This window comes from Carettochelys insculpta, chromosome 2 (genome assembly GCF_033958435.1).
Source record: "Carettochelys insculpta isolate YL-2023 chromosome 2, ASM3395843v1, whole genome shotgun sequence".
NCBI lineage: Eukaryota > Metazoa > Chordata > Testudines > Carettochelyidae > Carettochelys > Carettochelys insculpta.
Genome location: NC_134138.1, coordinates 236,193,113 through 236,218,837, shown reverse-complemented (window position 1 = coordinate 236,218,837; position 25,725 = coordinate 236,193,113). Strand labels below are relative to the sequence as shown.

At 39.9% G+C, this 25,725-nt stretch overlaps 1 protein-coding gene across 2 annotated transcripts in view; it reads left to right on the top strand.

Moving 5' to 3' along the window:
- Nucleotides 1-25,725, top strand: part of CDK14 (cyclin dependent kinase 14) — a 555,604-nt gene that overhangs the window by 99,588 nt on the left and 430,291 nt on the right. The window contains exon 1 of one of the 2 annotated variants that reach the window (XM_074984766.1): nucleotides 19,087-19,154. The exons of the other annotated variant lie outside the window; for it this stretch is intronic. The gene's annotated coding sequence lies outside the window, so the exon portion shown is untranslated. Of the gene's footprint in view, nucleotides 1-19,086; nucleotides 19,155-25,725 lie in introns of those variants that run through there. 2 annotated transcript variants of the gene reach the window in all.

Sequence of the window (25,725 nt, the reverse complement as noted above, 5' to 3'; positions counted from 1 at the left end):
AGGAAGAGCTTGAGCTATTTTATAAAGACTTGACAAAGACACTGAAGGAGATACCAAAGAGAGATGTGTTTAATCATTGGAGGAGATTGGAACATGAAGGTTGGAACAGATAACGAAGGTTGGGAGAGAGTCATGGGAAGGTTTGAATACGGAGAAAGAAACAAATGAGGTGAAAAACTACTAGAGGTTGCTACGGAGCACGAGATGGTGATCTGCAACACGAGACTCCAGCAAAAGGACTGTAGAAAGTGGACATGGTGATTGAATGAGGAGAAGTGCTAGAACATGATAGATGGATAACATCAGTACAGCAGTAGTGAACTTTCTGAGGAGCGGATATTGACATGGACCACAGTCTAGTGATCACAAACATCAAGATAAAACTCAAAAGAAAGTGTAAGACAGTTTAAGAAGAGATGTGACGAGGCTAGGCGAGGAAGAAATAGGGAATGTGTACAGAGCTGTGCCTCGAAGATTAGGAATGTGGGCACAGAGAATGACCTAGATAAGAAAGTCAAAGGCGTGACCATGCTGATAGAAGAGGCAATTGAGCAGACTGTTCCAGAAGAAGAGAAGATAAATAAGAAGCGGATTATGCAGGAGACACTGAGGTTGGTCCAAGAGAAGAGTGCTGAAGATCAGAAGGGATGTTTCAGAGATGGCGGAACATCATGATAGGGCGACATGCAACGAGATAAGGAAGGCGTCCAGAAATGATAAGGTGAAAGGGTTAGAGGTTCAGTGTGAGGATACAGAGCGGTATTAGGGTGAATGTAAGACCAGGGAGGTGTATAAGATGATGAGGAATGTTAATAGGAAGTAGCAGCTGAAGCAGAGGGTGATCAAAGAAGAGAACAAAGAGGTGTCCATCACTGCACAATCTTCTCGTTCATGAGCAAGGTAATGCATCAATCTATACAAAGCACAGTTGTAACCCAGGTGTCTCAGAGGGACTGATCGAAGAACTGAAAGAGAGATCTCCTCTGAACATCAAGAGCAAGACCAATATTTCGAAGGAGGAAGGAGGAAACAACTAAAGAACAGCAGCAGTCCTAGAAATAAGATCACAGGAGAGATGATCAAATACGGCAGAGAAAGTATGATTCAGGAAATACACTGACTATGTTATAAAGCATGGAAAGAAGGGAAGGTACTTAAGAAATGGACAAGATTGGTGCTAATGACAATGCAGAAGAAAGGAAGTACATTGGAGCGCAAGAACTACAGAACGATTGCCCTAACATGTCATTTCGGCAAGATGCTGATGTTGATCCTAATGGAGAGACTAAGATCACAGATAGAACATCTAGCGGACAAGCAAGTGGGATTCAGAAAAGAATGAAGTACCATACAGCAGATATTGGCACTAAGATGGATAGCAGAGGAAGCTCAGTGAAAGAACATGTACACTTGCTTCGTCAACTTTCACAAGGCATTTCACAGTATAGATCAGAAAGTGATTTGGGCAGTGTTTGAGTCATGTGGAGTGGATAGCAGACTGATACAGTTAAAGGATATCAATCACAATGTGGAGGCAGAGATGAGAACACATGGAGAGTTGGGAAGTTCTTTTAGAACAAGTAGAGGTACAAGACAAAGAGAGCTGATATTGCTGAGTATCTTCATCATGCATCTAGACAGAGTGATGGACAAGATCGAGGAAGAGGTAGAAGGGATATCTGCATAGGAAAAGCATTAATAATCTGAGGTTTGCTGATGTGGTTATCATTGAAGAAGATGAGGAGAAGCTAGCAAAAACTGTGCAGGTGTTAAACAAGGAAGGGAAGTGGTACGGGCCGATTATAAACGTCGGTATAACAAAACCAATGGTATTAGGCAATAAGGAAATAGGAAGGAATATCAGTGTAGAGGGGTTTCAACTAGAGAAAGCAGAGAAATTCACGTATTTGGGGAGCAAGATAACATGATCTAGACTGTAAGAAGGAAATAGCTACTAGAATAGTGAAAGCAAGAGCAAGCTTTAAGGTGAAGGGTAAGATCTGGAAAAGCAAAGCGATTAGCTTACGAATGAAGCTGAGCGTCTTGAAAACATCTGTATTCAGCAGTATGTTGTACGGATGTGAGACATGGGTGATAAAATATTCGAAGAGAAGAATATTGGTGTTTGAGAGGAGTTGTTATAGAAAGGTCCTTAAAATAGGATGGATGCAGAACATCACCAACGAGGATTTACATAGGAAGATACAACCAAAAGAGAACCTGCTGCAGAAGGCTGTACAATGGAAGTTACAGCTATTCGGGCATATTTTCGGAATGAATGATGAACAAAAAATCAAGACCCTGGTATTTAGCATAGTGGACAATTTCAAAGAGGAGAGGCAGACCCCACAGAGAATGGGAAGATCGGCACAGAACTAGTCTACGGAAACTAAGCCACTCTGCATTGGTCAGGGAAAGATGGAAAGAAATAGTGAGAGGCATCAGACACCAATGGGTGCTGAGCCTGTGGTTGTTGTGTATAACATTTAATTGTAACCGTACAACTTGTACTCAGAATGTAAAAATCTCATCTCCAGTGGAATGATCTCTCTCCATGCAATTTGTTCATACCTAGGGATAACACCTGATTAACCTGGCAAACAATCTCAATCTCTCTTCCACCCAGGTGAAAGTTCTCTATGAAAATTTTCAAGCTATTAACATTGTACAAACCATGGACAAATTACTCAGTTTCTTTAGAGGAGAAAGACTTAAACCGGCTGGTGAAATTATGTCTCCAAAGAAGTTTACAGCAAAAATCCCATTAACTGAATCAGTGCCAGGATTTTACCACCCTCAATAGTCTGAATTTTGATAATGTGCAGAATGATTGCGACTCTTGAAGTATTGATTTTTTTTTTTTTTTGTAACTGAATTTGAAAAAAAAAACCAAAACCCTTCCTGCTATTTTGGTTGCAGACACCGATTTAGGTGGTAGTTGGTAGCATTAGCTGGTCTTTGGTTAATCCACAGGCATCAAGGCAGTGAGCTCCCAGCTCATGGGGTGGGGGTAGGGATGGATCAGCTTGTGCACCACTCTTGGCACCCATGTTGGGGGTTGTTGATCCCTGGTGTATAGTTTGTCTTTCTAGTGATTTCTTAAAAAAAAAAAAAAAAAAAAAAAAAAAAAAAAAAAAAATCAGTGAACCAAGTAAGGAAACTGGTTCTGTGCTTGTGTCCTTTAAGTGAAAATGTTGAAAAGCAGTGTCTGCTTAAAAAAAACAGCTTCAAAGTTGTATCAAATGAATAATTCTTTGTAAACTTTTGAAAGAACCATTATGTTTTGTTCCAAACCTTTGTTATGAATAACCTCTGTTCCTCAGGTGTTTAATGCTGAGGTTTGATTCTAAAATGCCTCTCTTAGTCAGATGCCATCCCAATCAGATCCCCTCCTCCACAGTAGGCTGGGACAGCCAGTATGCCAGAAACCATTGTTCTTCTTTGAGAATGTGCTTCTATGTCCTTGTGAATGCAACTAAAGATAGTCATTTTATTTCAAATTGTGTGATAACGTATAAGGAGGAAAAGTCTTTAAGGTATAAGAGACCGAGATGATACAGGATTTCCTAGGTTAAAACTGAGACTTTGAATTTAACCCAGAATTGATTAGAAGCTAGTACAATTTCTGTACTAAACATGTGACGTGCACTGTGAAGGTTCCACTGCTAAGTAACAAGGGGCATGTGTTTCACTAGCTGAAGTATGAGTGACTTTCCACTGTAGACCAAGTAGAGCACATAGGGGGATGACAATGTGTTTTCCTTTCTCCTGTAGCTGAAGTAAAAAGGTCAGATATAGATTTAAGCCTGTCATTTGACCCATTTTATGGGGAGTGCAAGTATAAGCATGGGGAGTTTAGAGTGATTAATAGTTGAGAATTTTATATTGCACAGTGTTGTGTTTTGAAATGTGGATATTGTGGAGATTGTTTTATTGTATATTCAGTATTGTTGGTTAATGAGCTGCCCCATTGAAGAACAGTTAGCCACTCCTTTGTAAAGTGTGTATGAAGAGACTTGGTGTGTGGAAAGGTTTTTCTTGGGCAAGTCCCAAAAGGTGGGTAAAGGTAAAGTTAAAGTAAAACTTCTGTTTCTGGAAGGCAAGCCTCCTTCTCAAAGGCATAATATTAGCACTAGCGAAGGCTGTATGGTCTTTGCTAATCCTAAAGAGTTGCAGAGTCTGACACCTGGGTCTTTTGAGTTTGAATTGTACCCGGCAAGGTTAAAGGTTTTCCTGTCAAATAGGTGTTTGGTGTCTCCTGGACTCACTCTCCCAATTCTTCATCACAAACTCAGCTTTTTTAAAAAGTTATCAAGGGTATGGCATGAGTGAGATCTCTTAATAGCTTTATAGATACAAAGTATATATGAGATAAAATATCTATACAGTTCTTTTACACACTAAGGCGGCTTAACCTGCAAATGTACTATTTAGTTACACATTGAGGACTTAAAATTGTTAGTTATGCTAAACATAACTCACTACATTTATTTCACTGTCCAAGAGAAGAAAGATAGTTGATTTGGTCTGCGAAAAATGTTTTTGATTACACATATTACTCCTCTACTGGAGATTTATGATGACCAATATAGAAGAAATGATTGAAAAGACGAACACTTGTTCTAAGTTAAAATAGAAGCAGATTAAATGTGTTTGCAATGTGGATGTAGCTAACTCTATATCATACATTCGTTCCTAGTTTCTGACATCTACCTCACAGATGTGGGAAGATAACATGACTTTTTTTATAATCACAATAGTTCTCATTTGATGCATAAAATCACAGTTCTGTGTGTCTTTCTATTCCATTGAAATATGGACTGAAAACAGCTGTTGTGAAAATCGGAGCTTTTATATTGGTACCCTCAAAATGAGAAACAAAGGGAAGTGAAATCTAGAAAATGTAATTAGAGACTAGAATTTCGATGTGCCACATATATAATCTTTCAAAGGTGCTGAACATAAATCCTCCTTACTGTGCCAAGTTTCAATTCATTTATAGCTGGATTTTCTTCTTTCAGCCACTCAAATGGCTGGGTCATCTTTGAAATGCTGTGTTAACTGAGATTAATCCCAGTATGAGATCTGCTGTAAGACTTGGTGTAATTTGAAAATAAAAAATGTTCCGTGAGATGATTGTGTCGTTAGTGAGTATATCGATCGATATTGCTCATCGTAAGAATCTTGGGTTTATAATCCATCTCTCTCTTTCTTTTGTAATTACTGTCAATAAGAAAATAGCTAATCTTTGTATATTTTGTTGACTACCTATAACATTAGGTGGTCATTCCATAATGAGTAGGATGTCTTCATGTCACCCTCCTGTTTGAGTCCACTGATGGCTGATCAGCCCGGTCCTGGAGCTGCAGAACTTATCACAGAAGGGGCATGTATTGGTAGCTGTTGGAGGGATGTGGGGCAGTTTTTGCCTCCCTTTTTCTTCACCTCTCATCTGCACTGCGGTGAGACCTCTCCAAGTGCGCCACCTCTTCATGGGTTATTGCTCTCCACTGGGGATGCGCTTGGACAAGGTTCTCCACAGTGTCGACACCGATGCTGCGCTTGTTGATGGGTGCCTTCAGCATGTCCTTATAGTGCATCTGCTGGCCCCCAGTGCTCTTCTGTCATTCCAACTCAGAAAACAATCTGTTTTGGGGAGGCACTGATACATCCAAACCTCTTGACCAGTTAAGCAAAGTTCTTGATGAACGATAATGACTTCAATGCAGGTCATGTTCGACTCTTCCAGGATGCTAGTGTTCATGTGCCTATCTTCCCAATAAATATTTGGGATTCTTCTGAGGCAGTGTTGATGTGCCTTCAGATGATGCTGGTATGTTGTCCAGGTTTCACATGCGTACAGTAGAATTGAAGCAACAGCTGCATGGTATACAAGGAGCATTGTCTTGATAGATGTCCCAGTTCTCAAAGACCCTTTGTCTCAGGCGGGTGAAAACAGAGCTTGCATGGCCCAGACAATGCTGTATTTCCGTATCAGTGTTGACTTTAGTGGAAAGATGACTTCCAAGGTACGGGAAGTGCTCCACGTTTCCCAGAAGTTCTCCATTGACTTCAATAGAAGGTGCACGAGATTGTCCCATTGGTGAGGGTTGGTGGAGCACTTTGATCTTTTTGATGCTCAGTGTGAGACCGAGATTCTCGTGTACTTGAGTGAATGCACATAAGATAGGGTGGAGGGCTGTGGGAGAAAGAGCAGCAACCTTGTTGTCAGTTGCCTACTGGAGCTCCGTGTTCGAGGTCATGGAGGACTTGCTTTTAGCCTTTACTCTCCTGAGATTGAAAAGCTTCCCGTTTATTTTATAGACCATCTGGAAGCGTGTCATCAATGAGGTGAAGGGTCATGGCAATGAAGATGAAGAATAGTGATGGGACAATGACGCAGCCTTGTTTGGCTCCCATTCTGACCTCAGAGGTCACTTCGGAATCTGTTATTGCTCAATACTGGGGTGGTCATGTTGTTGTGAAGCAGCCTCAAGAGCCCAATTAATTTTTTGGGGCAGCTGCTCTTTTAGAGGATGGTCCACAGGGCGCTATGATTGATTGATTGAATTGAATGCTTTGGTCAGGTCGATGAAACTTTGTGTATAAAGTTTGGGGTTTTTTCAAAACATTTTTCTTGCTGTTGCCAGGTGGTGGAGATCTTGTTGTCTGTTCCTCAGAGTGGTTGGATACCGCACTGAGATTATGGGAGAATTTCTTCTGAGAGTGGCAGGAGTTGGTTTTCAAGGATTTGAGCTAAGGTTTTTCCTGCCGTTGCCAGGAGGGAGATGCTGCAATAGATAGTTTCCACAGTCTGACTTGTTGTCCTTCTTGAAGAGACTGACGATCAGTGTCTCGCTGAAATCTTGTGGCATCTGCTCCTTATCCCAGATCTTGAGAATAAGGTGGTGTAGTTTGTATATGGAGCTCTGGCCCACTTTCTTTGGAGACTTTGGCAGCGAGTCCATCCAGTCCCCTTGTTGCACTTCATCACTTTGATGGCAGTTTGGATCTCACTTAGAGTAGGTAGGGTTTTAAGATTTGTCCCTAGGCAATTGCTGAGGGATTTGATCAAGGGATTCTAGGATCACAGTGTGGGGCAGTGCAGGAGCTCATTCTAGTGCTACGTCTAATGAGAGAGAATGGCTTTGTTGTCTTTCAAGGGTCAGGTACCATCCTTTGATCTCGTGGGATTGATTCCATGGTTTCTCAGTCCATAAACAGCTTTGGTAGCATTGAAGAGACCTCTTGTATCATTGATATCTGCAAGATGCTGGAGTTCTCATGCCTTCTCAGTCCACCACTGATTTTTTGATGTCCTTGTTTTATGTTGGACTTCTGCCGGGCATGTGCTTCTCTCAATTGATGTCACTTTGTCAGGCCCTAATGGCTTTCCTTTTGCCTCAGTCAGGCATTCAATTTCTACATCGTTCTCATCAAACCAGCCCTGATGTTTCCTGGACTGGTTGCCAGTGGTTTCTACGCAAGCGCCTATTATGGCATTTTTCAGTTGACACCAGTGTTCTTAAACATCTGCAGGGTGTACTGTCAGCTACCTTTGGAGCACTATCTGGAAGTCACTTCGTCTGATGGGGTCCTTCAAGCCTTGTACATTGATCTTTCATTGGATCTGTTTTCTCTGACTTTTCTGTTTGGTGACCATCCTGATTGCTATTGTGGAATGAATAAAGCAGTGATCAGTCCGGCATTGGGAAAGAAGGCTTTGGCAGCAGCACCTCCAATGGAGTGGTCCTCGAACTCGTCATCACAAACTCTCTCTTCCACCTAGAAAAACAATTTTAAGACTTCGTAGCAGCATCCTCGATTTGACACAGTGGCACCTCATAAAGCAGTGGTTCCCAAACTTTTTGGCATCGTGCCCCCTTTTTGATTTTTGTGAAACTCACACCCCTCTACCTCTCTTTACCATCATCCAATCCCCTTTAACAAAAAATTCAATTTGTAATTTAAAATAAACACAAAAACTTGATATAAAAATGTCATTTAAAGTTAAAAATAAGCACGAGTAGCTCTTCTTGGCCCCTTTTGGGTACCTGGTGCAGCCCCAGCTGCCAGAGCTGCCCATGCCAGCCACCTGCCTGCCAGAGACCTGCATATTCAGAGCCACCCGAGCCCCTTCCCTCCCACAAAGCCTGGCACCCTCAGACACCTTCTAACCCCATCCTCCTCCCCACACAACTCACACTCGCTCACCTTTGCAGGAAGCAGCTAGTTCCATGTTGGTCTTTGCTGGCTGCCTACTTTTTATAGTGGCTGTGCCAGGTCACCCACGTAAAATGGTATGGGCTGAGAGCTGGAAGCAAAGGCTGGCTCTTTCTTTGGGTGGGGGGAATGATAGGGAGGGGAGCTGGGTTGCTTGTGCCTCCCCCCCAGATTTCTTCAACCCCCCAGTTTGGGAAAACACATCATCATGTATGTCATCATCTGTACTTGGGATTGATGTGATGTCATTCTCACATGCAGTGAGTAGTGCTGATGACTGCTTAAATGTAATCTGATCTAGATGGCAAGAATGAAAATGATTAGTAAATTGCATACTTAGGACCTGTAGGTTGGAGAAGATTGAGTGCTTTTGATTAAAATTAATTGGCAACATGATCTTATTCCCGTTGCTGCTGTCTTTCCATGAAGAGAACATACATTTAAATTTGCTGCTGCTAGATGTCTGTGCTGCTTTTCAGGGGGGAAAAAAGGGTTTTTTGACCATGACATGGTGCTTAAGTATCTTTCACCCAAAGGTTTTAGACTGCAGTGGTTTGCACTGAACTTCAATAACTGTCCCCATTCTAGTTTTGTCACTTAGCCCTTACATGTTTGAAGCCCCTTGTTGGCTCTCCACAAGGAGAATAGGCAAGAAACGTGAAGGCTCGTCAGTCTGGCATTCTTTCTGTGAACTGAAATGAAAGATGTTCAGTGGGTATTTAAAATTGGTTTCCATTTGCCTTTCCTAGGTGAGTAGGCTAGCTCTGCTGCCCAGCAGACCCTCTGGTGTACTATCCACTCCCATTAATGATACTGATACACCAAGGTAGTATCATACATGTGTTAATACTAATTATCAGAGAGCACCCCCTTTTTTTGTCATAGCATGATCTGATTTAATGCAGTGTGGGAAAGATAACTGAAAAAGGTACTATAACTGCATGTTCATTTTCCTGTGTATATGTGTTTGTTTTGTGTGCTACATTTGTGTTGCTTTTATTGTAAGTATATTGAGAATTTTATGATGCAATTTTCTGTCTGAGTTTTACTAAGTTAGTATAACCACTTACAACTGACTCTTTCTTAGACATACATGCAGTCATATTCTTCTTGTATCCTTAAAGAATAATTGTTACATTATAATAGGTCTGAAAATATCTCAGAACGAATGTCAAGCCTTGAAGTACTTTATGAAGAGCTTATAAAAATGGTATATAGGTTATTCTGATGTTACAGCCTGTGAAGATAATTTGAGAAACACTTTGATTATTCTTACAAATTAAAATGTATTGGCCTATGTCGAATTCCTTTACACGCTGCATTTTTTTAAAAAAAAAATAGTAATAGTTTCATAGTTATTTGGTGAAATGAGTACTACAGTGAGTTGTACATCACTTTTAGGTTAAGTGTCACACAATTGAGGTAGTATGTTTGTAGTTAAATCTTTTTGTAAGTTTTGCATCATGTTGTAGTCAGAATAACTTTTCACACAGTCAGTGGACAATATTCTGTTTATTACTCCATTTGATAACCGCACTGTCTTTCTATGCATCTGCTACATGTTTTGTCCCCTTTTATTCTTTTAGGTCACTGTGTCTTAATTTATATAATGTTATAATTGGGAACTGAACCGAGGAAATGCATTTTTTCAGTCCTGAGGTTAGGTCACCCAAGTTGCAGTTCTAGCTATTCTTAGTGATGTATTATGTACCTGTCTACACAACTACAGTAAAGTCTTTCATATCCATCAGTCCCAGGATTGGTAGACTGCCATATATTCAAATATTTTGGATAATAGAGAGGTGTACCAAGCAATATATAACACTAAAGAAAAACAAGATTGTTTAATAGCTAAACAAAAATGCATGCACAATACTTTATTTACTAACAGTAGTGTTGTACGCTGTAAACTTATCATATTTGCTGTATTTTTTTGTATTTAATTTCACTATATTGTACTTATGGAAAACATAATTAAAATTTATTGAGAGCTAAAATGCCAGTTGTTTGAGCATTCTGGATGGTAGAATGCCAGATATGAAAGAGTTTACTGCAGTAAGTGTAGTTTCCCTGTCAGAAGACTTTTTTTTTAAATTTTAAATTGTCGAATACACTGTTTGTTCTTCTGCTTGAAAAATGTCATCTGCAGTAGTTGAAGCAAAACAAGAAATTGAAGATTCTGATTTTAGTACAGCTGTGCTGAAAATTATTGTTAAAAGCTAGGAAAAAGTATTGTTAGAAGCCAGGAAAAAGTTAGGCTCTAACACACAGGGCTGCAGAGAGACCATAAAGGATCCAGACTGCTTTTTTTAGATTGAAGGAAAAAGTCATTGTACTCAGCAAGTTTTCCAAATTATGGATCATGTGGGGGGAAGAGTAAAGATTAATCTAACCCCCAGAAAATTCATTATGAACTGAATCCATGTTGTCTATAGTGTGAATGCACAGAAGTAATTTACAGCCATTCTTTTCATTCAGAACCCTCGCGAATGTTGTTTTTTTGTGAATATGGGAGGCTTGGAGCCCCGGGGAAGTGGTGGCCACTGGCACTACTGGCCCTGAGCCCTGGGGAGGCGACAGCCGCTGGCGTTTCCGGCCCCAGGGAAGCGGCATTTGCGAATGTCACACTTGCAAATGTTGCAACCTTGCTATATTAATAATCATGGATTTTATTGGTAGCTGACTGACCCTTAGAGCTGCAGTATTATTTGGGCATCTGCTTACCTTTACAGGATTTCATAAATAACTACTTATGATTAGCTCAGAAGATGTGAAACCCCACTTTGAACTCTCTGATGTGCACTTGAAAGCAATTCTCAGTTTATAGACAGCATTTCAGAACTTTCTGCTGGTATTATCTCTGGGGCAAGAAGGGAGTGGTGCCTGACTTTGTGCCCCCAGAAGGGAAGGGCCTACGGCAGGGATCTGCACCCAAAACAGCAGTTTTTTGTTTTGTTTTTTTTTTCAAATTCAGTTACAAAATCAGTACTTCAAGTGCTGCAATACACGTGAATAGGAAACAGTCCTTAATAAATAACCTCAAACTGTACTTTTTGTAACCCCCATTTTAAGAACAGCGCACGCACACAATGATTTGTAATGTGATCCATGTAAATATTTAACCCTTTTCTGAGTCCTAGTAAGGTCCAAGATCAGTCCTACCTAGTGGCACTGAGCACCAGAAATTATTTGGGGATCCAGAGGGGGTCAATTTAGGAGTGTACAGTATAGCAGAAATGAGCAAACTTTCTTATGTTGGGCACCACTTTTTGCCCCTGTAATTAGCACCCTCTCCTGCCTGTCCAAAGCCCCAGAAATGAGTGTCAGTCTCCCGTAAAGTTTGCACCACGCTCCCTTAACAATGGTGGAAGCGAGGAGGGGGAGCCAGCAGAAGCCATAGGAGGGAGGCAGATTGCACCAGGTCTCCGTTAAGAAATTGCATGCCCCTGAGGTGGCACACCCTCCAACTCTGCACACCCATGTTGTTAGTTGCATGTTTGGTGCAAATGCTGCCCAGCTGATTAGCAAAGCGGCCACAGCTAGATTTGAGTTTCTATTGGTGGCGCAAGTTCGCACGTGCTTCAGTGCCCAAAAAAAGTTTATTCCTCTCACGAATGGAAAAAGATCTTCCCTTAGATGGAAGAGATTAGAGGGAATATTGCTAATGACCAATGCTTAATCTGTGCCAGGATTTGCCTAAGAGAAAAAGGGAAAGAACACCACACACAACAGGCACAGGCCTTGACTGTCCTGAGGAACAAATTTCCTCTGAACTTTTCTGCTGCTGTTTGTCCTGGCTCAGAAGCTCTGCTCCCCTCTCCCTCAGCACCCTCAGTCACTGGCACTGTAACGGCCATCAGACAGCCCTGCTCAGAACAGTGGTAACCAACCCACCCCATCGCTGCCCTGGCCTCTGCCTGTTCCACCCCTTTTGCTCTGCTACACACCACAGCATGTGGGCCTGGCAGCCAGAGGCCTGCCAAGTGTTTTCACTCCCCTTTCCCAGACTCACCCTGTGCTGACTCTGTGGAGAGTTGTCCACCCCCAGTGCTGCTGCCAGGTTGGTGCCTCCTAAGCTACAGGGTGGCCAAGAGTTCAAACAGTGCTGTGCGGTGGGGGTAGGCCAATGACAGCACCCCCTCCCCCCAGCCAAAATTTTGCGCACTCCCATTGCAGTGCTCAGAGCAGGGTCATTCCACAGCATACAGAGCTGCAGACGAGTTAGCATCTGGAGCTGCAAATGACTCCTCAAAGAACCACATGCAGCTCTGGAGCTAAATGTTGTCCAGCCTGGCCTAGGGCAGTCAGCCTGGCTGCCCCTTGCCCCTTTTTTCACAGCTGTAGGGGGTAGTGGAACAGTGATCCTGTGGCACTTCAAAAGGGCCCAGAGCCAAAATAGTAGTGGCTGCCGGAGTTTCGTGCCCTTTTGAAATGCTGAGCTCTCTGGGGCACCCCCCGTCAGCAGGCCTGGTGCCGGGTCAGACCAGTGGTCCACCTAGCTCTGTATCCCGTCTTCTGACAGTGATCAGTCCCCAGGTGCTTCAGAGGGAATGAATACAACAGGGCAATTTATTGAATAAGCTCCATTACTCATTACCCACAGCCAACTTCTGGCAGCCAGAAGCTAATGACACCAGGAGCGTGGAGTCTCACCCACCCCCGCAACCATCTTGGCTAATAGCCTGCTTCTGTTTTGAACCCAGTTATATTTTCGTCCTCCACAGCTTCTCTGATGGTGAGTTCCAGAGGCTGACTTAAGTTTGTGTTTAAATCTTCTGTCCGTTAATTTCATTGGGTGACTCCTAGTTCTTGAGTAAGCAACACTTCATTATTCATTTTCTCCACACTGTTCATGATTTTATAGAACAATATCAAACCCTCTCTTAAATGTACCTTTTTTCCAAGCTGAAAAGTCCCAGTCTTGTTAACTTGTCCTCATACAGAAGCTGTTCTATCCCTCTAATGATTTTTGTTGCACTTCTCTGTATTTTTTCCCAATTCAAATATATTTTTTGTGGTGATGTGACCAGCACTGCATGCAGTATTCAAGATGTGGGTGTACAGTAGGTTCCTATAACAGAACTGTGATATTGTCTGTGTTATCAATTCCTTTCTTAATAGTGTCTAACATTCTGCTAGCTTATTTTTTTCAGATTGTCAGTGCAATTTGAACATATGTTTTCAGAGGACTATCCACAATAATTCGAAGATTGTTCTTGAGTGGTAACTAATTTAGATCTCATTATTTTGTATGTCTAGTTAGGGGTTATGCGTTCCAAGGTGCATTACTTTGCATTTATCACCATTGGATTTCATCTGTTATTTTGTTGCTCACTTTTCTGAGATCCCTTAGTAATTCTCTTCAGTGTGCTTTGGACTTAACTATTTCAAGTAATTTTGTATTGTCGTTTGACACCTCATTGTTTTACCCCTTTTTGAATGTAATTTACAAATATGTTGAACAGCATTCATCTCAGTACAGGTTCCCAGGAGGCTCTGCTATTTACCTCTCTTCCTTCAGAATATGAGCTCTTTATTCTAACCATTTTGTTTCTTGTCTTTTAGCCAGGTACTGATCCATGAGAGGACTTTCTCTCTTATCACAGAACTGTTTACTTTGCTTGAGAGCCTTTGGTGAAGGACCTTGTCAAAAGCTTTCTGAAGCTACAAATACACTGATATTCACTGGATCATCCTTGTCCATGTGTGTTTGTCCCGTTCAAATGATTCTAACAGAGTGGTGAAGCATGATTTTCCATTAAAAATCCTTATTGACTCTTCACCAGCAAACTGTTAATCTATTTATCTGAGTTTTCTCTTCCTTACTATGGTTTAACAAAACAAAACAGCAGTCATGTAGCACTTTCAAGACTAGCAAAATTTATTAGTGATCAGCTTTCATGGGACAGACCCACTTTTCCAGACCAGACTCAATTACGTAGTACAGAGCTCCAAAAAAAAAAAAATTGCAATAAAAACTGACAAATCAAATACCTCAAACTGAAAGAGAGGGGTGAGGGGAGGGGTATGTTAAGTGTTTCATTAGATCAGGAGCTACATGCCTGCAGCTTCTATCCAGCACACACCACACAATCCATCTTTATAGTCAAGCCCCAAAGATACAATTGCATCTGCTCTGATCGTATTGACAGGGACCGAAAACTTCAAGATCCCTGCCCAGCATTCATCAAACTTAATTATGACCAGCAGAAGTTTTAAAAAAAAAAAAAAAAAACAACCAGAAACCAGCTACTTCAAGATAGTCCCAAGAAGGTCAATAACACAATACCACGTGTCATTACATCTGGTCCCCACCTCAAACCATTGCAATGCATCATTAAAAACCTACTACGTAAACTAGATAATGATGCTATGCTCTGGGAGGCGCTAGATGACAGTCCTGTTCTCTCCTCTCGTCAACCTCCTAATCTAATGAAGATTTTCAGTAGCAGCCACAGGCTATGTCACAATACTACTAATCCTGGAATTTTTCTTTGTAACAAACCCTGTTGCTAGCTTTGCCCACATATCTGTTCTGGAGATACTATCACTGGGCCTAACCATGTTAATTACAAGATCAGGGGCTCTTTCCCCTGCACCTCAAGCAATGCTATATATTCCATCATGTGCCAGCAATGCCCCTCTACTATGTACATTGAACAAACTGGGCAATCACTTTGCCAAAGAAAGAATGGAAACAGAGCAGACATCAGGAATCTCAATACACATAAGCCTGTGAGTGCCCGTTTCAATGGAGTGGTCCAGTGTGTTAAAGACCTGAGAAGATATGTCCTACAGCAAAGAGGCTTTAAAAGCAGATGACAGAGAGATTTGTGAACTGGGGTTCATACTCAATTTGATACATTAACACTTGGAATGAACAGGGACAGCAATTATCTCTCACATTACAGGGACTGTTTCCCTTCCATTGATGATCATAATTATCTCAGGCAAAACATACAACATCCCACACCCCTCACCCTTCAGTTCCATGAATTTGATTTGTCAGTTTTTTATTGCAATTTTTTTTTTTTGGACCTCTGTATTATATAATTGAGTCTGAACTGGAAGTTACATAGATCCGAAGACATCAGTCTGTCCCACAAAGCTCATTAAGGACTAACAGAATAATTTATTAGGTTAAGTGCTACATGATTGCTGTGTTGTTTTGTTAGAGTACAGACCAACATGGCTTCCTCTCTGTTACCATGGTTTTAACAAGTTTGCCTGGTAGTGAAGTTAGGTGTATCAGCCTGTGATTTCCAGGGTAACCTCCAGTGTCTTCTCAAAATATTGTTTATAACCATTGTTCTATAATTTTATTCATATGTCCATGTGTATTATATTTCTCTGTCACGAAAAGAAAGGAAAAAGATAGGGAAGGGAGTTGAAAAGCAAATTTCATTGAAATGATTCAAGTATATTGTCTGCCAGTAGCAGACCCATCAGTTACTTCAGGCAGCTCTACAACTTCTCAGTGTATAAAAAAAGGTTGTAAATTAATAAACAAATGATAAACAGTAAGTCACTAAGACCACACGATACTCATATGAGAGTTCTGAAGGGACTCTAAGAAACTGCAAAACTACGAAGAGTGGTATGTATTTTATCATTTCAGTCAGCAACTGTACCTAGGGATCTGGGGCAAATAAATGTAAAATAAAATAAGTATGTTAGGCATGGTGCTTGGTCCTCTTAAGAGGGCAGGGGCCTGGACTTGATGACCTCTTGAGGTTCCTTCCTCTTTGAGATGTGTGTATAATGACTGGAGATACCTTTGTGTTCTCAAAAGGTACATTAATCTCTTTCATATCTAGCCGCCCCAGGACTGGGAAGTTGCCAGATATTCAAATATTCTGGATAATAGAGAGGTATACCTAGCAATGCATAACACTAAAGAAAAACAAGATTAGCTATTAAGATACAGACAAAAACGTATGCAGCGTACTTTATTGACCAGCAGCAGTAGTACTGTACACTGTAAACTTACACAGTATTTGCTGCACTTATTTTTATTTACTTTCATTATATTGTACTTATGGAAAATGTAACCAAAATTTACTTGTGACCCTTGAGAGTTCTGGGTAATGGAATGCTGGATATGAAAGAGTTTGCTGTACTCCTGTTTGTGTGCCATTTCTCTCTAATTTCATTTTTGGTTTCTTATATCTGTCATATTTAGCATTTTCCTCTCTCTCTGTTTCCATCTTTCCTTTGAAAAGCTGCTCCTCTTTTTGTGTCTAATTCTTGAGTTCTCTTTGCACACCCTCTGGTGCATTTCTCTTGTTATCACCCATTGTGTACTCTTTAATACCATTTTCTCCTTTCATCCCCCCCCCCCCCTCTTGAATTCCTCAGATCAGCTATTTTCTCCCCAATATTCTTCCTAACATATTTACTCTTGGCTTTGTGTATCTCTTTCTGTTAACCATGCCAGAATTTTTGTAATCTCCTCATTGTTCCTCTTCTCCCCTTTTAATTTTTTTTTGGTGGGGGGGATCCATCTTCTCTTTTCTGGTCTTTGGAACAGTAAGTGGATGATGTCACTTGGGGTGTTTTTGAAGCTGTTTTTCAGACCATTATGTTGACTTGCCTTTTATCAGGAGCTCCATTTCCCTGCTCAGTGTGCAAGGTGTATAAATGCCTATTTGAAAGTGCTGGCCCTCTTTGGTACCTGTTTTCTTGGTATAGATTCTCAGATGATAAAGGTATTATTCTGAGCTCTACTTCTCTTCTTGCATTTGACCAGTCTGTTGGGGGTACTGAGGTCTCTTAGATTTATATTAATTTTTTTTTGTTGTGTTTGCTAAATCTTACTAGATACACACAGAAGTGTGCACTTGATGAGGTGGTAGGTGATGTCCACTGTCAGTGCTTTCCCAACCTTCTTATCTCTGGCCACTTCCTCAGTCCAGAATTTTGTGTTGCAAATTATTCATAGTCCACTTAGTCAAAGCCTTTAATCTTAAAGAGACTTGCGGCACACAGATAATTGTAGTGCATTTTTCTTCCATAGGCTTATGAGTTCCAACCTCTATATTGATCTAACATTTATTTTCCCTACTTCTCTCCTAGCACAAATACTTTAGTTCCTGGTCTCTGATTTCCTTCGTATCTAGTATTTCTCACAGGGGAACATTTATAGTATCTATTTAAGGGCAACATTTTTTGTATCTCCTGCCAGGAGCTGAAGCTTTTCTTTCCACACACACAGTGGTCCTGATAGATGGTCAGCTGTGAAGGAGACAAAGCTAACAAAGTCAAAAGGTGGGACTGGTAAATGGGGTTAGGAAGTAGATAATGGAAAAAGAAACTTTTAAAGATCTTACTTTATGCTTTGAGCATTATATGGAAATGACATTGACATCATTCAAGCTTTCTGTCATTGCAGCTAGGGCCAGAAAAGACTGTTTAGCTCACTAGCACATGTGGACATTTTATTTAATAAACACTTAAGCGTATGTTTAAATCTCATTCACTTCAGTGGGACTTGGGCACAAGTCCAGCATTTAAGCATGTTCTTAAGCCTTTCGTCAGAATGGGGATGGAAATGAGATTGTGTGCCAAGTGCTTTATTGAATTCCGTGGGACTGCATGGAGTGTTAAGTGAGGGGTGGAATTCAGACCATTCGTTATCTGCATGTTTTGTGACAGTCTTTGCCCATACGCTGAGAGAAGCAGAGAAGGCCTTTTTCGTAAGTGCATTGAGCCATGTAGGGTGAGATGCGTTCTGTCCTTTTCCTCTGTTTTGGCTTTCACCTATTAATAATCCCTTTCCTCTGCTAGTCAGTCCAGGATGTTGTGTCTCTTAGGTTTTGGCAGGGGAGATTTCCTTGAAGTCAGTACCAAGCACAGGCCCACTGACCAGTAGGGGTTGCTATGAGAGCAGTGGATGCTGATAAATTTAGATCTTTTTTGAGATACCATAGTTGATGTGGATTGCCCAGGCTGATCTCTTTTTTTGTATACCACACCCAGACTCAATAAAACTCAGCAGTGAATTCAGCCGGGATCCTCTTCTGCTTAGTGTTCTTTGATGAAAGTATTTTTGTATGATCTTTCTAGTACTCTAAGGTTGGTAGTTGTAAACCTGTAATGACTTGGTCATATCCGGATAGTGACATACTTGGGTGATATTTAAATTGATATTTAATTTTTCCATGGTGCATGGGAAAAGAGTTCTGCATAGGCAAGGCACACCAGCCATATATAAATAGATTAAGTTGAGCCATAATACCCCTAGTGTTGGTTTCCAGATGTCCTTACTTTATTGTTTTAATGTCAACTGTCATAAGGACACTGGCTCGTTTCCTTCCGTACTGGGGAGATAGTAATTGTATTGAGCATGATTCGTTGCATTCCTTTGATTAAATATTTTTGTGCATTCCTATAAAATCAGTTATTTTGACTCCAGTACTATGTTTTGTTGAAACAGTACTGCATGTAAATCAATATCTCTTCCCCCCCGCCCCAAAAAAAAAAAAAAAAAAAAAAAAAGAAAGATACTGCTGTAAATTGCCTAGACAGCATATGCATAGTTACTTTGGCTGCAGTGCTGCTGCAGAGCCTGTGTAGTCTGCCTGCCAGGGAACTCCACAGGCAAGTCCATCCTATTTTTTTAAATATCTTTTCAGAAGGAGCGTTGTATGGCTGATGAAATTTAGACAGAGAATTGTTCCACCCTGTGTTGACTGTACTTTTTATATTTACACTCTTGTGGGATTTTCCTGCCTTTAGGGATTGCTTTGTTTTCTGCTTTAGATTTCCCCCTTTCTTAGCTGTAGTACAGCCGTACCATTTCAGCTTGTTAATGCAGAAAGATGTGAATTCAGTTGCTGAATGAGCCCAGCCTGACTGCAAACACTAACATTGCTGGAGATATGTTCAAGAGTTGCAGGTGAATCTGACCTGATCCTGACAACAGCAAAACGGTAAGATGGTGTTTGTTTGAAATATGGGATTAATTAAATGCTGGGGTCTCCTTGTTAAAACTAAGCTCTAGTTATCACATGCTGCCAACTTGAGCAGGATTCAGTGTCTGTATGTCAGTGGTGGGGTTTTTTGAACGCTGAAAATCTAGACAGATGAATGTGGTGGTTAGCTTGGAATGCCACATGAGGCTACTCAGCGGATAGCCTTGTGAGACTCCTTAAATATTGCTTTTGGTTTCTAAATATCAGTAAAAGGGTATGGGGTGAAAGGTGTGTGTGTGTGTGTGTGTGTTTTTTTTTTTTTTTGGGCAACCACTCTATTTGTCTTTCAAAGAGCCTTATTTACTGTGGTATAAAGAGGATACTACAGACAGTTTTGCTGGTGTGTGTTTGGCTGACTGCCTCCTGGGACAAGTGAGTGAAGGACGTGACCAGCCACTTTTAATTTTTTACAAACAAGTATCCACATCTGATAGATCTGAATGGAATATATGTCTTCAGTAAATCAGAGCTTGCTCAATATAGGAAAATACATCATGTACCATCTTAAAATAAGCTGACCTCTGTTAAGTGGAATGCATCTTCTGGATTTGTTAGCCATTGATTGGGTTGTTTTGTTTTCATGCTTAAAATGTAATGCAATCATGGTCAGTGGTCATTCTTGAAGAGCTGGTATAAAAAGTGTATTCACAGCATTTTAGATCTCAGTAGACTATTTCAGCATGTATGGAAGATTGGAGCAGCAGCATGTTCATAAAAAACCCCACTCACTTGGTCATGAGAAGTACAAGACACAAGAACATAATAATACTATGGCATAGCAGTTTGAAATATTATTGTTGTTAGTTGGTGGTTAGTAATTTTTATTTCTGTATCAAGTTGGAGACTTACTTTTAATTAATAATTAAGCAAATCAAAACATTTTTTCATTCTATAATTAGTCAATTTATCAGCTGGGAAAGCGATGATACAGTAAAGAAACATACTTAGATAACGTCAAGAACTGAATTCCATTTTAGCAGAAATGCATCTTAATATTTGCATATTGTGTCAAGTAATGTTAAAAATAGTTGTGGAAATACAGTAGAAGGTTGCAAAATTAGTAGAGTGTTAATTTAATGGTGAAGCATTGTATTAATATCTACCCAATCTTCAGGTTTGTAGCAGATTGTAAATAAGGGATATGTATAAGTGGGGTGTTTATTGTTCTTGGAGGGGGGGCAGGTTCAGCCTACATCTAGATTATTTATAAAATCTTAATTGTTTAGAATTATGTTCAAGGAGAGGCTTGTATTGAAAATTTTCTCTTTAATGCCCTATATTACGCATGCATTAAATGTGAGTAATATAAACTACCTGTTACACACTATGCAAACTCCAATTTACAATCTTACAAATATTAGTCCTCTTTGGTCAGATAAAATAATCTCAGGGATTTCTAGTCAGAGAATTACTTCAGTTGCAAGCTGATTTTGACTGTTTTCCCTGGTTTATGTTACTCTTCACCATTCTTAGCATAAGAAATACACCACGTTTCCTTTAGCATGTGATTTTTCAAGGGTTCTGACTGTTTGTGTTTTGCTTTGTTTGTTGCTGGAGCAAAAGTCATGAAACTTCAAATAAGGTTTTAGAATGTTTTTCTTTTGGGCAAATGTTAAAGAAGGGTATGTGGCGTGTGGTTTAGCAATTTTCTGAAGAGTGGCGCTATTTCTACACCGCCTAAACTTATCTGTCACATGCGATGTTTAGAGACAAGGTGGGAGAGGTAATACCTTTTATTAGACTGACTTCTGTTGGTGAGAGAGACAAGCTTTTGAGCTTATTTCACCTACCTTGTGTCTCTAAATGGTAGTGTCACCATTTTTTTTGGTTTCTTTAAAAAAAAAAAAAAAAAAAAAAAAAAAAAAAAGCTTGTTCTTTTTATTCTCTGATATGGAAATAAAACTAGCAATTCCATTCAGTTACCATGTTTTTTTCCTCCTCTTGGACTCTCAAGCTCTTTACTCATGAGATTGGGTGAGATCATGTCATTTTATACCTTTTTTAATAGGGAAAATCTTAGCCTTGGTTTTCTTGCGCTGTTGGTTTAGTTAATATAAATTCCAAATTAACACACAGGAGAAATCTGGAGACAACATAATTTGGGAAATGTGTGAATATATTTGACAAGCATGAATTAAAGGACAGAGTGCTGAATGTTTCATAAAGATTATCTGCCTTCTCTTCAGTGTGTGGCTCCATTACATAGCTACAACCTATTTGTCACACTGTGAGATAAGCCTGTGTGTATGAGAGTACCTCTTTTGATTCTCTCAACACTTGGGCCTTGTAATTAAGTACAGTTTATTGCTATATGGCCCAAAGGGTATTGGGTATCTTGCAAACAAGTGAAAGGGTGAGGTCCTTCCCCAGATAGATTATTTTAAGGGGCTTCCTGACATGGGTCATTTTGTCTTGCCAAGGCATTCTCTCATCAGCCCTCTTCCCTTCACCCCAAATAATGATTTGTTAGCTTCTTGGGAAAACTGGCACCATCTGGGTTATCAGAGTAATGCCAATCTTCTAATTAGCTGGGGTAAGGACAGTGAAGAGAACTGTGTCCATAATACCATTTATGTGGGTGGTAGGTGGAAACTTGGGTATTTTTTCAGATTTTTTCCCTTGATTCCTCTGAATCCAGATAGAAAGAACTTGAAAAACTTAGGACTGAGATGATTTAAAATCTCCGTAGAACGTTCCAGAAGCGATTCAGGGAGGCCTGAAAACCAATAAGGAATATACTCGGACACTCGTACCATTTCACCTTGCTAGGCAAACCCTGATAAATTCTGTATTCTAAAAAGCATTTTTTCCTAAGTGTCTCAAAGCTGTGCCCCGCCGCCCCCCCCCCCCCCCCCCCCGATAAAACTAAATTTTTATGAAGTTTCTTTGAACATGGACATACAAGTTGCTTCCCATGGAAGAAAATTCATTGACATTAGAAGACAATTTTTTATTTCCTTGAGACTCTAGTAGACAAACGAAGTAATAGTACTGTGTTTATATTTAAAAAAAAAAAAAAAAAAAAAAGCTTTTGCTTACTCTGCAGTACAAATATCCATAACCACTTTCAACTCAGACAATAGAATGAGTCACAAAGCCTTAGCAGAATCCACTACTACAGGTGTTATTAAGAAAATCCTTGCTGGGTAAGCCATCTACATTGTGTAGCTTGCAGCATATTTTGTCTTTGTTCCACAGGTGTGGTCAGTAGCAATTTGTTAAGCAGTACTTGTGATAACTTTATCCTAAGCTTTGCAGAATATAAATGGCAACAGTCTCTATCTACGGATGTAAATTTTCTGGAATACCTTGGATTAAACCTTAAAGAACCGAGCAGTCCAAAAACCAAAAAAGTCAAGTAATTCTCACAGAGCCTAACCATTTGTCAGAACCTTCTTCATTCACAAACTTCTTGTAAGACAAGAAGAGATGAAGGTTGGGTTCCAGGCTATTCCATGCTTATTTTGTAACTTTGATTTGAATAACAATTGTTTTCCTAAAAATTCCATTAAGTGCAGCTGCTGCCGTAATGGTTGGCATTTTCTCCAGATGTTATGATCCTTCACGCCATTTTTGGAAAGGAAAATGAGCAGTAGATTTAGGTAACAAATTCATATGTGTGTTCCAGAGTCTCTGATGTTTAGGAGGTTCCCCCAAGGTCAGTTAATGGGCTTGAGGAAGATTTTAGCACTTGATTTAAATTCTGAAGTCCATTGCGGTTTGCTTTCTGAACTAGCATTCCTTTACATGGGCTATAGATTGTATTAGAAAGATGCTGGAATCCAGTATCATCTTCTCTGTGTTGAACTAAAAGAAATTTTTTTTTTTAATTAGAAAGACTGTTAGTTCATTAATGATTCCCAAAGGCTGTTTTACTGATTAGATTCCCTTCTACCTTTCTCCTGATTCATATCTGAACAATTTCCCCCCTGGAAACACTACCTTAGCCTTTGACAACACACAAAGGACTTCTTCTGAATGTATATTTCCTCCTTTTCTCTTCTTTACCTTCTGGTAAATAGCTAACCTTTAATTCCCATTTTTAGTATATATGTATTATTGCCTTTGGGACAAGCTTATCAAATATTTTCCAAGCTTCTGTCTCAATTCTATACTAAGAAGGAAAGAAAAAGTGCAAATGGATATCATATTGGCTTAAAATAGGGAAACTAAAGGTATCGGGTTAGTTCTTTTCACAAAAATAGCTCAAGCCATGGTATTTGTGCCTGCAAAACCACCTCAGCTGTGGAAGAAGTATGCAGCCCAGCACTTGGCAGGCAGGAAGAAGCTCTGTCTATACAGGGTGAAAAATAATTCTGGAAGTGCAGTGATGCTTTCTTGAATGGAGAAATAAATCTTTTCCATATCAGATTGTTGTATTCAGCCCATGCATTCTTTTGTCCATATAAACCAAGTATTTCTGCTGTAGTAGGTGCAATATTGAATCTAGGGTCAGTGCACTGGAGTACAGGTTTGACCTCAACTTCTTAGGTCTTTTGGGTTTTGATATTAAATTGTGGGTTTCCTTTGAATACCATACAAACTCTGTGCTGACCTAGTAAAGTTGCAGAAGTAGGATAATTTGTTAATTGGCTGAAGTCCCACTGATGGGGGCAAATGGAGCAATTCTGCAGAAGCCTGGTCCTTCAGAGGCAGCAGTGCCGGATGGAGCTTCGGGCTCCTTTGAAGTACCACAGCACTTCCAGAAGAATTCTGTAACATGTAATAGAGATGAAACTAGTAAGAGCTTACAGCAATATACTCTACTTTAGAACTATCTATAAAATATAATGCAAAATTATACCTCTTCTGTAGATGTTGGAACCATGCTGTGTAATTCTTCAGCATAAGTATATTTCTTTATTAAATTCTACTACTTTAATAGGATTTTTTTAAAAAAAATTCTGTCCTTTCCTAATAAATTCTGGAGGGCTTTTCCCACAAGGCAGATTATTGACTTTTGTCACTCAATAAGTAAAGTAATATAATAATAAAAACAAGCATAATCACCACATTTGTTGAGAATCATCATTTAATTTATTTCTATATTTACTACATACATATTTAATTTGTAAAAAATAAATAAAATGAATTGTTTAATGAGTCCACAGTGTATCACAGACTAAATAATTTTATTTAAGAATTTGGAAGAACCAACCAGTGTTTTCCCGCAGTATACACCGTTGCCGTGTCTACATGGGCAGCTTCTGTCAACAAAACTGGGCTGTTGTTGACACAACTTGCTGAGAGTGCTTAAAGCACTCTGTCGAGGGTTTGTTGACAAAACTCAGCTGTTCAGCGACAGCGTTATTCCTGTTACCGATGAGGTATAACACCACTGTCAACAGTTTTTCCACAGAGTGTCCATGTAGACACTTCTGTCAACAGACAGGGCTTCAGGTTCACCGGGCAACCCTGTTTGCAGAGCTTCAAATCAGCCATTCTTTTGAGAGAGGGCAGGGCCATCTGGCTTCTCTGTCAATACAGTGGCTTGCTCTTTCGATCTGCTTTTGTGTGTAGATGCAATCTGTCGACAGAGGCACTGCCGTGGTTTCTCTGTTGACGGACTGCCTGTGTAGCCTGTGGGTATAAATTAGGGGTTGACCAGGTTTGGTTGTACAAAGTTGCTCAATTGCACTTCTGAAAAACATTTATGAATAAATGTGTTTTGGTGGTGGGTACTGGCTGTGGAACTGTCATTTGGGGAGAGGAAAAAAAGGTAGGATCGGACAGAGCTTAAACATCTGCAGGTGGTGGTGGTTGGTACTGCTGCTGGCTGTGTAAGCAGCTGAACAGCAACTAAGCAAAGCCCATTTGTTTTACTATAGCTCAGTGACACCTGAAGTAATATAACTACAAGTGCAATTACATTATATGTGGATGGTATAATAGACTAAGGGGAGCTGGGCAAAATATTTTCAGTGAATCTCAGAGCTTCATTGAACTGTTTTGGATTTTGTTAGACTTAAACTAGGCTTGGGGATTTGGGCTGGCAGACAGTTCCGTGCTGAAGCCACACAAAATGTAAACAATATGGATTTTGAGCAGTTTGTCTTGGACTTGAGGTTTGTTGGAAGGTAGAATTCTTTTAAAGCAAATTCAGGACCTTGGGATGTGAACCTATATGTTAATCTCTGTAAAGAAAATCTTCTTGAGTTCTGCACAGATTTTTTCTAGAGTGGACTTTTAGCACATTAATAAACACACCATACAAAGTTTTCCCAAATAAATAATTTTCGAGTCAGCACTATCTCCTACTCTTCTTTTGTAATATATAATTTTATTGGAAATCAAGCTGAAAATATACCATTTTAAAGACTTTTGCAGAAATAATTTCATGGATTACAGCTATGCTCATTTATAATGAGCTCTCATATTACAGCCTCATCAGTTTGAAATCTCCTTTTTACATCTTTTATGTTAAAGATGAGAAATGGCAGAGGTTATAATATGTCACATAATCTCAAATTTTATGATTATAACATCTAGTAGAATCTTAACTTGTGCGGGTATCAAGTGGTTGTGGAGA